At 39.1% G+C, this 13,517-nt stretch overlaps 1 long non-coding RNA gene across 1 annotated transcript in view; it reads left to right on the top strand.

Moving 5' to 3' along the window:
• The window catches only part of LOC128793051 (uncharacterized), a 111,347-nt gene extending 106,747 nt beyond the window's left edge, over positions 1–4,600 (top strand). The window contains exon 8 of the long non-coding RNA XR_008432647.1: positions 4,517–4,600. This is a non-coding gene — a long non-coding RNA (uncharacterized LOC128793051). The remainder of the gene's footprint in view (positions 1–4,516) is intronic.
• The last annotated feature ends 8,917 nt before the right edge of the window (positions 4,601–13,517 follow it).

The raw sequence follows: 13,517 nt of genomic DNA, 5'->3' as shown, positions 1-13,517 counted from the left end.
CAAAATCATAAGTTTGAAGATCAAAATCAAAAATACATATATATACAAATGTACAATATGCATATATATACTTATACATACATATACATACTTATACATACCTGTGCATACATATGGACACATATATATGTAGCCCACAGAAATTTCTCATAAAAATGCAATGTGTTCCAGCCAGCCAGCTACAATAAACACATCATTCATTACTTTAAAATTCTATTGACTTTAGCGATAACTTCTCCTGAATAATGAATGTACATTCTAGACACAGTAAAACTTAAGGAGTTTAACAAAATATTTTATAGAGCTATGCTGAAAATAAAGAGAATTTCACATAGGGAGGTTTCAGTGGCTGATATGGAGGGAGGAAATTTTCATATCAATAAATATGGTGGCATCTGCCAGGTAAAATGTTGTAATAATCCTCTGGGTGTCCTCTTCATGTCCTCTTCCCAACTTCTGACCTTGCCTTGCTTTGACCTCAGGTGGGAATTGTGCTCCTAAGGGTGAGCCAGACTTCTCACCCAGACCTCACCCTGTCCACAGTGCTTCTCTAATGTGGGCTAGCAGCAGTCCATGGTAATGATTTATTATAAACTAGGTGCAATCGAAGTTCTCTTGTCCTTTGGGAAATATTTGTAGATAGAGATTATGTAGCATCTGTAGTGTCCAAGTATCCATATGCAGGATAAATTAGTTGAAAAATTATTCCCTGACTCTGCATTTACACTGGAGTCTTCTTGGCAGAAAAGATTGTTTACTTATTTGTAGCAGTATAGCAAGACCTTTCCCCTATTGTTTGCAAGCTTTAGCCAGCAGATGAGAAATGTAAGCGACTTCAGATGAATATTTGTACCAAGCTCATTTATGTCTGAATTAAATTCCAGTTTCCAAAATGAATGTCAGAATTAGCTTGTTTGTACCGTGCTTCACTGGCACTGCTATATTGACATTTATGGTGTCATTTTGACCTACAGAGCTCTCCTCTGGTGTCACCAGACAAGTTACTGGCTGGAATATTATGAATCACATGGACGTGTAGTGAGATTCAGGTGGAACTCCAGAAAATCAGCTCCAAACAATTTCTATGGATTAGCTTCTTCAGATAATGGGCAGTGATGCTCCGTTATAGCAGAGGCAAAAATGTTTCTGGGAAAAAAAATTAAATGACATGAGTTGTCTTTTTTCTGCATGGAACAGCTGTATAAAGTCTTTTTGCATTGTTTTTTAAGAAGAGCTCTGGGCTGGTCTGTTATTTGTGAAAATGGCTCCATGTTCATAGCTTTTGTGTGTGAGAACCTAGGACTACCACCATTATGTTTTTCACCCTTTAGTGAAGAAGTATGTCCCTACCGGAGGAGAATTCTGGAGTAAATAGAACAAAAATAAGCAAAACATTTGCAGGTCATCACTTTGGCTCTGTTTTTTAAAAACTTTGGGTCAGAAACATTGTGGTCAGATTTATTGCAATCCATCTCCAGTAAAATAATGAAAAAATACTCAATTAAAATAGCCAGAATTCAAACTAAATGTTATTCATAAAAAATGGTTCAGTTAGCTGAATCCATGGTTTGACAGTGACAGCTATAATAGAAATCGGCCATGCTATGATTTTTTTTTTTCCTTTCAGAGAATTCACAATGTGTTTTTAATTAGAGGGAATCCAGTTTTCAAAAACCATGGCAGGTTTCTGTGCAACCAGTCTGCCACTACCTGGTCCAGTAATGCCAGCATGATTTAAAAATTCAGGGTGGCAGTGTGACCCAGGGCTTCAAACCCCAAGCCAGGCATAGTTTCTTCTCCAATATTTCAGGTTTTCCAGGGGAAAAGATATATTCAAATTAAAAATAGTTGACTAGACTGTAAATGAGAAAGTCTAAATAATGCCTAACCACTACAACCACTGAAAGTTGCCAGGCTCAGAGCTGAAGTGCATGGCTTTTATGCATAAATTGTAAATTTTTTCCCCTCAAAACTGAAAGAGTGCAGGGATTCAATATTTTCTCATATTTTTTTCCTAGATAAACAGGATTTCCAAGGGTTTGGCTTCAATTCTAAGTAGCCAAAAGGAAGTGAGAAGCATTTTCTAACCAAACTGCACAGTGGTAGTGTGAAGTACATGGTAAAGTTAAGCAATTGAGTCAATTTCTTGGCTGCAGATTCTCATCTGAGGGCGACTTACCTTATTTTGATGTTTCTGAAGCTAGCAGGACTGTTTCCTAAGGCAATGAATGGAGCAAGACGTTGTTCATGAGAGATTCACAGAATGCAGAGGTTTGTCTGACAACAGAAATAACAGCTGAAAAAATTATTTACATTTAAACAAACAGTATTTCAAGAAATGCTGAGAGATTTGCACCATAATACATCATTTACAATAGGTAAAAACAAAGAAGGCTTGATTCTAAATTTTAATCTGTTTTACTCTTGCTTACAGTTTAAACTCTTCTGTTCCACAACCACAAGTCCTCAATATCTATGTTTTAACAAAAGGAAGCATTAGACTTTAGACAGGTGTTGGACTCTGGGCTGATGATTCTCAAGCAAAGAAAATTCCAAACTCAAATAAGGGTTTATATTTTTTTTTTTAGAAAGTGCAGAAATAACATTTCTAATTTCTCCTAAAGTGAGAATTTATATCCTATGGTCCTACATAATGTCTGTGACTGCAGTACTGTTAGGCTATGACAAAGTTTGTCCCATGGATAATGTTATTTAATTACAGATGTATAGACATACACACACACAAAGCAACAAAACTGTATTCAACAGATAACTTCAATAATGGAAGAATTAGATAATATAATTGAGATCTTTTACATAGGAGTAATCCCATTTACGTCAATGGAATAATTTGCTATGACAAGGGTTTAGAGGGTCAGATGTGTATAACAGCCATCTGTGCTCCTTAGGTTTTATCCTCAGATAACATTATTCTCCAGCAACAGAAAGAAAATGCCAGGCTGACAGGTAACCTAACCTATTTCCAAGCTGCATGCCAGGCCTCTGAGTGCTTGGGTGTGACATTTGACTGCAGTTGCTTTCACACTTTGATTTATTCTGTGCTCTCACCATTGCCCTGTTCCCCCTGTGCAAATTCCTGCAGACATTAGCATGGACACTGTCACCCTGCTTGTCCTCTTGTCACAGCTGAGCTCTGAGCTGTTCAGCCAACACCCTGAGACTGACCCCAGCTGAGGTGGGGGCACTGCATGGTGCCCTGTGCAAGGCAAACATGGACTGAGACCCTCAGAGCTGTGGCAGCTACTGCAGCAGGCACCACAAACCACTAACTGTTACTGGGGAGACACTTCTGTATTAAGGCACCAAATGTTGAGCCTTCTGTAAATGTTTTAAAGTTATGCAAAATAACCTTCATTACAGTATAATATTGCTGCTATTATTACACTTCAGAATTTAATCAATTTTACATATTTTCCCTAACAAATGTTCAAAGGAAGACTAGGACCAGACTGCAGGAATTGGCATTACCCACCACCATAAATTAACAGTGTCTTTTTTAGGCAATATTCTGTCTGCAAAACAGCAGTTTCAATGTAAAAATTTATAAATTAATTCTCATAAAAGTATTGCAAAATCATGATCTAGTTAAGGGCTTCTGTAAGACACTATGTATCAAGCTTTTAGTTTTATTTTTAAATAGTTTAACTTGCAAATCAGAGAGGTGTTTTCTTAAAACCAAAGAGAAAACTTGTCCCGTTTGCAATGAGCAGCACCAAGAGAAGGTAAGAAAGCTTATCAGCAATATTTACAAAAACTGATTTAGGGTCAGCATCAGAAACTCTGGATCATTAAATGTCTTTGCCAAAGGCAGGTTTCCCCAAGAACACGAGAGGATTCAATTTCAAGAAAAGGACCAAAGAGAGTAGAAAGAAATGAGATGTCAGTGGATGGAGAAGGGTTTTAGGCACATCAGTATTTTTTCTGAGAGGCTTCTCAGATGTGAACTTTCCCATGGAGTAACACATCTGCTGCAATGGGAGAGGATTTCAGAATGATTGGCAGATTCTTCTCAGTCAGAGCAAGAACATCCTCACCAGCAGAGTGCCCAGAGCACCTCGTAACTGGCAGTCCTGGATTGAGAGCCAAGCTCTCTGCCTGCCAGGGCATCTTACCCTGCTCTGAATAGCAAGCCATTCCCTGAACCAGACAAAGGAATACTGCAAACCTATTTGCTAGGGGCTAAGGCACTCTCTAGCATCTAGGAAATTGTGATTCAAGTCCCTGTTTCAGAGTGGAGTAGAGAATGTGTAGGGCAGGAAAAATTAGAGTGAAGTAAAGGAGTGAGGAGCCAACTCCAGCCACTCAGGAGCTTCAGACTCAAGTCAGGACACCTAGAAATGAGAGCTGAGGGTCAGCTTTGAAGCCTGATCCAAAGAGACCACATAATAATAAAAAAAAAAAAAAAAAAAAAAAAAAAAAGAGAAGACAGTGTTACCTGTTTTGTACTGTGAATCCTCAGCAGTGTCATCCTGACATGAATCCTCATCTCTTGCAGGAGGATTCCTGCTGCTTCCCAGTAGTGCTGCTTCCTAAAGTGACTTAAAGGAAAAGATTCATCAAGGAGAAGAAGCAACCAAGGTGAGTCTAGAGGAAGACATCTTCATCACCTAGTAAAATCTGTTCAGTCAACTCCAGCTAATGTGCCTCCCAAGCTGTAAAACGAAAATGGATTATGTGTAGTAGTACTATAAGACCAGCATGATACTCCAAGTAGTTTCCAATTAGCATAAGTATAAGGTTATCATAAAAAAATGTTGCTGTAAATCTTCAAAATTTAGCATTTTAACATTCTTCCTAATGCTTCCTATGAATAAACTGATGAAGAACAGGACCTACTGTTGGGGGGAGATAACTCCCATGCTGTGCATGCACACTGCAACTAAGTTTTCACTGTCAAATCTCTATGGTGCACAAGAAGGAAATAAACCACCAGGAAATACCAACACTGACTTTCAGAGGAAGAAATGCAGCATGAAGCCATGCAGTTTTGCTGGAATTGGATAAGCTGGACCCAGAGTTGTGTGAAGCTCAGAACTTTAGTTTACTTTTGCTTCAACAAAATGTGCCAGGAGGCTGGTTTGCTTTGCTTGATTTCCCAACAATGACTTTTAAATTTTTGTGTGCTGGAAAATCAGAGCTAGTGCTAAACCTAGGCAAAATTTTCCATGTTCTCTCTTCCCTTGCATGTTATCAGCTCAGAGTTAATATGCTGTCTCTGATAACATGGGGGAATAGTAGTACCATGTATGTTCAGAATCATCACACAAAATGTTTCAAGAGCAAACAGAAGAAAGGACCTGGCGTTGGCTTGATATGACCCATTGCCACAGTCCTTCCAAGGTCACTTACTATCTCTAGAAAGAGAATATAAGGGTTTTTTGGGGTCAAGGACATGTATGGCTGGTGTGATCTTGAAAGCTGCAGATCCATGCCTGCCAACCATCAGCTTTGTTTTGTAAATACATTCCTTCCCTCTATGAAACAGCAAGCCCCCATTTTTGTTTCAGGTTGGGTGGGATAGAATCACCTGGACACAGGGCTGTGCCAGGGTAACAGAAGGTGAAATACTGTGTGCTTAGTGAGATTGGTTTTTGCATGGAAAATCATGTAATCATTTAAACCAGATTTATGCTGGTTCACACTGAGCTAGACCAGGTGAGATTATCATTAGTGCCAAGTCACACCACTGCAGTGCTGTAACAGAGTTCTTTCAAGTTAACTCCCCACGGTTTCTGTGGGTAGAGAATTGTCCCAGAAATTTCTAGTCTGTCTCTCCTGGCCAAAACTATGATTAGGGGCTGTCACAAGTGAGACAGAGTGGCTGGTGTAACACGGTGTTCTGACAGGGACAGCACTCCATGTTCAGGGATTAGCACAGTATAGCCTGAAGTGTAGGCTTTGGTTTCCCAGTAGAGACTTTTGATCCACCCCTTCTTCATGTGCCACACTCACAGCCCTGTATGACCAAGAAGGTGATTTTGGAAGAACATTCTGTGTCCCAGTGATTGCCTGTGTACAAGAACTGTGTTTACCAGCCTTTCACAGCAGCTTCAGTAATTAAATGGCATTTCAAATTTTCATGCTACTTTTTGAAAAATGGCTATATCACGCATTTGGCTTGTGTAAAAAGTACTGTTCAGTCAGACATCTAACCACAGAAAAGAATATTTTTTAAAGAGTGTTTATATTTTGTAAGGATTAAAGAAACTATATGACATTTTCCTGGATCTATAAACAACACAAAGTAGAATGAAGTATTGGGCCAATAACAATGTCAAAATCTTGTAGAAAAATGAACATGAAAGCTCAACAAATAATTCATAATTCAACTGTTCTGGCTTTATGATATATCATTTATGCAAGAGAGAATAGTTGTTATTATTAAACGCTTTTTCTGAAAATTAAAATCCAAAATACGTTCACAGGTAAGCGAATTTTTCTACATCTCTGCTGTCAGAATTGAATCCACTGATTATATTAAATGCATTTTCCTGGCTACTTTCCCAGTGTGGAGAACAATTCAAATCATGTTTCTTTGAACGTTTAGCAGCTGGCAATTGCTGGCTGCAGAGTACGTGCCAAGAAGACACTGTGCTTACAAACAAAATCATACCCCTACTTACATGTACACACAGAACAGGTCGTGTTTATCCCTGCATTAATACCAACTTTCACAGTGCTGGAATGAAGCACCTTCACTAGGCAATTGCTTCAGCAATAAATTTGCCTCTATTATTGACTTTGCAGGATACATTTCTTGGAGAATGGGCAGTAGCTGCCAGTATCTTTGTTTGCTGTGAGTACAGCAATAAAAAGAATTGATCAGATGGGTATTGAAAATGCAGTTCAAATGTAGAATAAGTTTCTACCTTGACCGTTCAAGCAATATAGACAGGATAGATGCATTCTGTTTGTCTGATCACCCTCAGGATATGGATCTCCTACTGGCATTCTTCTGGTGGGAGCAAGAAGTAATTACAATTGCATTTGTTCTGCAGCAGCATTTTCTTTCCTTATTGCTCCTCTTTACCCCACACTGAGAATGAAGATTGCAAGATCTCACAGCAAAGCAATGCTGTGGCACAGTAGGCATTAAAAGGCCATAAAAGTATACAAGGAATTATCATTTAATGCAGGGAATACAAAACTGAAGCAGCTAGGAGTCAGAGGATGCCTAAGCATGGAAAAAGGTTTTAACATGGAGAAATCTAAAACTTATCCCTTGAGCTTAACTACCTTTTGGAGACAGTACCAAGTCCCTCCTTTCATGGGGGCCACACTGGTAGAGGGATCTTCCTGACAATATTAACACCCCAGCTTTTTGGTGGAGGCAGCCTAGTCCAGAGACACATCTAACCAAATTATTTCTTAGAGTTCAAGACATTCTCACTTTGGAGTATTCAGGATCCTGGATCAAGGCTAAATTGTGGTGGGAAATGCGGCCTGCTCCAGCAGTGGTGGTGGAAGTCACTGCACCTGAGTACCTGCCTGTCCTGGCTGATTGCTGCAGGCACGCCAGGGGAAGTGCATTTGACTGTCAGGCTTTGCTCTGCCCTTAGAAAATGCAGTTTGCAGCGTGCACAGTGCTGCAGTGCCCTGCTCTGGCACAGTGGAGGGGCTCTGCCCTGCCTGACCCAGAGCAGCAGGGCTGGCTCCCCCAGCCAGCTGTGGCACTGGGCGTCGTGGAGACCGAAACATCAGCAAAGTCCTCGGTCTCCTTGGTACCCTCCCCACCTTGACATGCCAGGGAAGCTGTGATTTGGACATGGGTTGGTACCTAAAACTGCAACAAATTGCTGCCAATAATAATTAAAAAAGGAGTTAGTTAAATGCATGGTATGAATGGGAAATAAGATTAGAGATGACACTTAGACCAGGAGGCCTTTTTCAGGCTGTGGAAAAAAATAGACCACAGTTATTTTTCCCACAGCCTGGAGAAGGCCTCATGTCCTAAATGTCATCTCTAATCTTGCTTTCTATTTCTAGTGTATTCCACTGCTCTGCTAGTACTGCCATAGTTAAAGTGGTGTCAGTGTTTCCATTGTAAACCCCTATTTTCAGAGGTTTGTAACTCAACCATAAAAAGTTTGCTCTGGGCTGAAACTTAGAAAACAAGTTCTAGAACTGAAACATATTTCATTTTTTTTTCTTCCTATTATAAAAAAAATCATATTTTAAACACAAAATTTTGTAAGCCATTAGACTATAAGAGAAAAACACAATTTGTGAAGTTTGAAATTACTCCAAAAGTAATAACAGCTTTTTAAGGTAATTGTGAACTTTTTTTTGATTCCCAATACAGATATATTACAGGGGCTTTTTTCTGTTTTTAAGAATGAATAGCTATACAATCAGGTCAAATAATTGGAGTTTTAAAACTTTGAGTAAATATTTATAGGACTAGATCAATAAGCTGCATTTTGTAAAGGCTCCTAAGTACATATTTATATAATAAAATGTAGCAACAATGCATCACAATCAAGTCAATAATGTGCTTTTAGAAAACTTCATAAATGTAGTTACAGAGGCCAATAGTCTGCAGGGGATTTTTTCACATGAAAAGGGCCTGGTCCTCTATTTAGCTAAGAAAACCTTATTCATGCAGAAATAATCAGATGGGGTTCATCCATCTCTCCCTTTTCCATGTGCTGCTGCAGTAACAGAGCTGGATATCCAGTTTGGGTAAGGCAGGAGCAATGCCACACACGGCTGCTGAGGTTTGCAGAGCACCCAGGAGGCTGTGCAAGAATTATCTGAAGTGAGACAAAGGCGTTCTGGCAAGGATTTTGGTAATATCATTGAATTCTGGTTACTGGAAAACAACAGCTAGGAAAACCTGCCAGATGACTGAGGAACTGACAAATACAGGAATGTCCCATGATCTGGAATATGAGAAATACTGAAACAAATAATAGAAATATATATTTGACAGGGAAGTACCACTAGAAGTATGGCTTAAATCATTACATGCACTCTGCCCTTATTTTGTGTGCTGAAAGACATCACTATTTTAACAGACAAACACTTTGATTTTGCAATTGGATTTTTACCAGTGAATCCTATTAGAAAGTTTTTGGGAAAGGAATATCTGACTCAGAATGTACATTTGAAGAGCAAAAGATTGCAGTAATTTTCCTCACTGAGATCTAAATAAAACCCATGGATAGCAATCATATTGGGAGTTTTGCAAAATTAGTTCAAAGGACAATCCAGAAGTACTCATAAAATCAGATCATAACTTTCTGTTCACACCAAACTAGATAAAGACATGTCTGGTTTAAGGCATGTTTGTAACCATCTGTATATTCCACTGATCTCTAACACATAGATAAATACATTACCATTTAATAACAAGGAAGACAATTATCAATACTCTTATTCATAGTCTGGCTCGAATTTTGTTGTAAATACTAGTATTAGCCTTGCTTCAGGTATTGTACCTAATTTATTTATTACAGATGACATTTTTCTAATAATGCTTCAGTTCAGGTCCTACCTTTTTTTTATAACCCCAATTTAAACATTACAAGGCATGATTTTATAATCCCTAGAATAAAGTCCATTAAATTTACTAAATCACTTGAAACCTGGTCCAAATCCTGCTGAGGTGAATGGCTCTCTCGCAGTCAATTAATTTGGAATGATGTTTTACTCCCCCTAAAACTCCAATAAAATCTCTGTTAATGTTTATGGGAATTGCAAGCATACATTCCCTTTACTTAAATAGCTAAAACATCTTTCCAATCTTATAATTTAAGATATCCATGCTTCATATATATGTAGATCTTGTGCTAAGTTTTATTCAGCATAAAGATTCCAGTGTCCTGGCAATGACAGAAGGACTTTGCTGTCCACCTCCTTATTCCCCAAGGTGTCCAATTAATTTTAGTGAAGCTACTGGAGCAAGGTACAACATGGAGAACAATATCAGAGCCTGATCATCAATTGTCATTTAAAAAAAAAAAAGTGTTATTCTTCTAACCTTCTATTAAAGGAATACTTATTTAATGTTGGTTACATTTCTGACTCTTACAGGAAATGTTGCATCTATTTCATAATGACCTGACTTGTAAAGTAATAAGTGGGTAGCTACTAAAAGACCACAGAGGCTATTTTGGAAAATGTGACTGGAAACATATTTTCTTTGAGAAAAGAGGAATGGAAGACTCTAATCCAAATATAGTACAGAGAAAAAAAAAATAAAAATCTGTGAGATTTCAATGTTTTAATATGCTAAAACACAGGAAAGTATGCACACTGTGGCCTAAATTCCCATCACCTTTCTCATGTAAGAAACATTGTTGGGTTTATAGGGACCAATTTTTTTTTATCCTTTCATCTTTTCTTAATATCTTATTCACAGTTGCAGTGTCAGCACTCTGCAGGATTCACTTCAAGCACTGGAGCTTTCAGATGGAACTTCTCAGTCTTTCAACATTTAAGCATTTATTTGTCTGAATTTATGATTGTTTCTTTGCCAAGAGAGAGGCTCAGAAAGAAGATGGACTCCCCCAAACACACAGTAAACACTCAGCAAATGAAAAGGCTCATGACACCACGTTTTGTTAAGAAATTTACAGCAGGTGACCTGCCTGTTTTCATGGTGGCAGCAACTGTATTATTCACTCCACGTAATGAATTGGGAGGTTATGCTAATCTGAAGAGGGAAGCTATCAATTGTATATGTCCAGACCATCTCTCCCATTGATTTTGTAATTAATGATGAATGTACATTTTGGGAGGGAGAGACTGCTGAGGAGGGAACTTCACGTGCAGAATAAAAATGTTACAGTAGCCTAATCAATTAGATATGGTTGACAAACGGGAGAAGGATGACACGACAAAGCACTGTGCTTTAGTAGGGGTCACAGAGAAGATGCCACATTGATATCTATATTAATCTTTCCACGGGCTAAATGTGATCCCTTGCATCAACAGGACCATGAAAAAAATCTATTTGGTATCTTAAAATCACACCTTTTTGATGCTAACTTGAAATCTGCTTACTTTGTTCACAGACAAAAACATTGTAATAATGCACTAGGTACCGAGATAATTTGTAATTTGAAGCCTGGCAACAGGCTTAAAAGCCACTTAGAATATAATTTTAGGTAATAAATAGCACACATGGACATGGGCTTCACCAGTCTTCAGTGTCAGGAAAAGAATGTGTGCCTTTGGAAGTGGCAGTCCATCTCTCTTGGATGCAGCCTGTGCAGAGGTTCATGCCTCCATCCCCAGGAAAGGCCTCACAGCCTCTCACTGCAGCAGCAGCTGCCACAGAATGAAGTGACAATACATGTAACCCACTTCAGTGTTCACCTTCAGCCACACCGTGACCTGTGTGTGGACAATAAATGCAGCAAGTTGTACCATTCCTTCCCAACAAAATCTAGAAGCCTGCTGCAAAAATGCAATGTTTGATTCCTCAAGTCTGACTCACAAACACCACCACTCCCTATGTACAGCTCCCCCAGCTCATCTGTAATTATTGCTAAGAATGACAGAGGTGTAACAGGGCCATGCCTAGGACCATGCTCTCAGTGAGCCATACCAGACAGCAAACAGCTCTGCATCAAGTCTTCAGAAAAGCTCTTCTTAACCTTGGGTGAGCTGAAGGACTTACATTTCTCTGTGTGGGGATGTTTATAGATGTGTAACATCTATATGCACAATTTACATTTTATTTCCCTCTCTAAATGTCTTTGGAAATACAAAGCAAAACAAGACTGACTTTGGAGTGAATAAGGAACATGTAAGTGAAAGATCTGTCAGTTCTTAATTCAGCAAGTGCTGAATTTTTACAAACAGCATTTCCTTCCCTGTAATGGTTCAGGAAATTTAGTTTTGTGACAAAAGCTCAAAAGCTAAGACACATTCTCTTCTAGACAAGACTGGCTTACCGAACAGACTTTTGCCTCACTGCAAATTAAATTCAAGCTCAGCACACTAGAAGAAGAGGAGAAATCACTTGTTTCAGCATAAATCAGGGTTAACTTGCCTGGTATCCTAAAAAGATCCATTCTCATGTAATTCACAGGGCTCTTCAGAGAACTTGCCTTGAAGGTAAAACCAAAGGAGCTGTGTAACAATCCTCTGCCACTGCACTGTTCACCTCTGTATGTCACAAGTACCCCAGAAAGAGACATCTCTCAAGGTTTGGTGATGTAGGGGTTTGGGTGGATGGAGGGGGTGGTGTTTGAGAGTCATGGCCATACCAGCCCTTTCTGTGCCACCCAGGGAAGCAGAGCAGTGATGTGTACACACAGCACCACAGATCCTCATCAGTGAGCTCCTGCAGGAACCCACCCACCCAGGAACACTCAGGGGGGATGATCAGGGCTGTGGGAACCCCAGCACAGAGCAATTTTTCTCCAGTTGTGGTGCTTTGCTTCACTCACCTTTCAGAGTGCACAGGGATGATGACTGCTGCTGAGATATTGCTTACACACACCTTGGACCAAGAAGCCCTGTACAATTTATAACGACTACAACAAGCTGCAGGCATAATATAAAAAGCTGGATTTCAGTAACTGGAAACATTAGGAATATTAGTAATATCTTCCAAAGAGAATTGGTGCTCCTTAGAGTTCCCCCTCACTTCAATGCAAAACAGGAGTAAGCCATTTCAGCATAGTGCTGTCCCCTCATTAACAATAAGCATTAAAAGGAGCTTTGCCACTCCATCACAGTTTAAGTTCTTGTCACATAGCTTCAGTTGAGCACAACATAACATGTCATTATTCTACTTGTTATCTCCACCTTGGACACCAGCAATCTTTTCTAATTATAGGCAGGTAGATTCCTGAAATGGAATTTCTCTCTCCTAGGAGAACATACAAATGGTATGTGTGGTTTTTTATCAGTGAAGATGGTTGGAAAGGTTATTCATTTTGATATTTAAGAGTAGGTTTTCCAATGTGTAAAAGTCAAAGAGAGTAAGTTGTATTCACTTGAGGGCTTGCATTGAGCTGTGTGTTTGTGGGCTGGAGCGAAATGGGAACTTAAATGTTTTGTGGTTTCCACTGTCCTAGTTCTGTAAAAAATGACTGGTTTCATTGGATACAGGTAGCTTGGGGAATGTGGGTTTGTTTTTTTTTTGTTTTAGTTTGAGCTCCACCTTTCTCCAAGTACTTTGCATAATAATACCCCTGTTTCCTAGCAGGGGTTACAAAGTGAGTTCAAGTGGGTACTAGGGTAGGAGAAGAAAGAGGAAGCAAGCCCAAATGTCATACTGAAGTTTAGAAGCCTGGAAGGCAGGAGATGGACCATTACAGGATCAACCTCTAGAAAAATCTTTACATTGCTCAAAAGTACAAAGCACAGAGTACAGCAAAGACATTAAAGATGGTTTCTCTTTATTTGCATGAATATTTGTCCTGTGAGGTGGTGTAACAACAGTACAGGATTATAACAGTACAGGAAATAATAATCCAAATACCCAAATTCAACTTTTTAGGGGAAGAAATCATAAAACAGACAAGATAAATATCATT

Source organism: Vidua chalybeata, chromosome 10 (assembly GCF_026979565.1).
Source record: "Vidua chalybeata isolate OUT-0048 chromosome 10, bVidCha1 merged haplotype, whole genome shotgun sequence".
Taxonomy (NCBI): domain Eukaryota; kingdom Metazoa; phylum Chordata; class Aves; order Passeriformes; family Viduidae; genus Vidua; species Vidua chalybeata.
Note: the sequence above shows the minus strand (reverse complement) of the source record. Positions and strands in the feature narration are given on the sequence as shown.